This window comes from Oryza sativa, chromosome 9 (genome assembly GCF_034140825.1).
Source record: "Oryza sativa Japonica Group chromosome 9, ASM3414082v1".
In the NCBI taxonomy this organism is placed as follows: domain Eukaryota; kingdom Viridiplantae; phylum Streptophyta; class Magnoliopsida; order Poales; family Poaceae; genus Oryza; species Oryza sativa.
This window is the reverse complement of record NC_089043.1, coordinates 14,430,175-14,430,954: the sequence shown is the minus strand read 5'-3', so window position 1 is coordinate 14,430,954 and position 780 is coordinate 14,430,175. Positions and strand designations below refer to the sequence as shown.

The 780-nt window shown below is 51.7% G+C and overlaps 1 non-coding gene across 1 annotated transcript; it reads left to right on the top strand.

The window, feature by feature from the left end:
• Positions 1 to 229: 229 nt before the first annotated feature.
• LOC112936492 (small nucleolar RNA R71) lies at positions 230 to 336 on the top strand. The gene has a single exon (XR_003238797.1). It is a non-coding gene; the product is annotated as a small nucleolar RNA R71 (small nucleolar RNA).
• Positions 337 to 780: the final 444 nt, after the last annotated feature.

The following is a 780-nucleotide window of genomic DNA, read 5'->3' as shown; positions in this document are numbered from 1 at the left end:
TGGCTCCACTTCGACCTCTTGGATGTTTTGCAGGTTTGGCCCATACTTGATTCTGACACTCAAACTTTTCTTCCTTCCCGTTAATATGGAAACGGATACTCCCCGTTCCCACGTCAATGTTGGCTCCTACGGTGCTAAGGAACGGATGCCCCAAGATGTCGCGTCCAGGTAGTCACGGGACATGGGAGTGAGTCCATTATAGATGTTTTACAAGATAAGCCAGTCGTCCATCCCATGATGAGGACAGGCGGCCACATACTTCTGAAGTCGTTCCCACGCCTCAGGAATGGACTCATCCCCCGTCTGCTGGAAACACGATATTCTCCCACGAAGGGCGCTGGTTTTGCCCATCGGGAATAACTTCGATAGGAATGCCGTAGAACATTTATCCCAGGTGTAGATCATTGCACGGTTGGCATAGAACCACAGCTTCGCTTTCCCAAGAAGGGAAAACGGAAACAGCCACAGCCTGACGGCGTTTGGACTGACACCCTTCATGGTGTATGTGCTGCAAATCTCCAGGAACTGTTGTAAGTGAGCATTGGCATCCTCATTAGGTTTGTCGCAGAACAGGCTAGCCTGCGCCATCGTGATGAGGCTGGACTTCAGATCGAAATCCACTTCTCCCAGGTTGATCTGCGGCCCAATGGCCACGTTGTCAGCTGAGGGAGCAACAAATTCATGGAGGGTCTTGTGACTCTTGTCAGCCATATTCTGGAAGGTCGGTGGCGCTGGTATGGCTGGTTTCTTTGTCGGGAGAGTTTTCTGCGGAGCGACGAC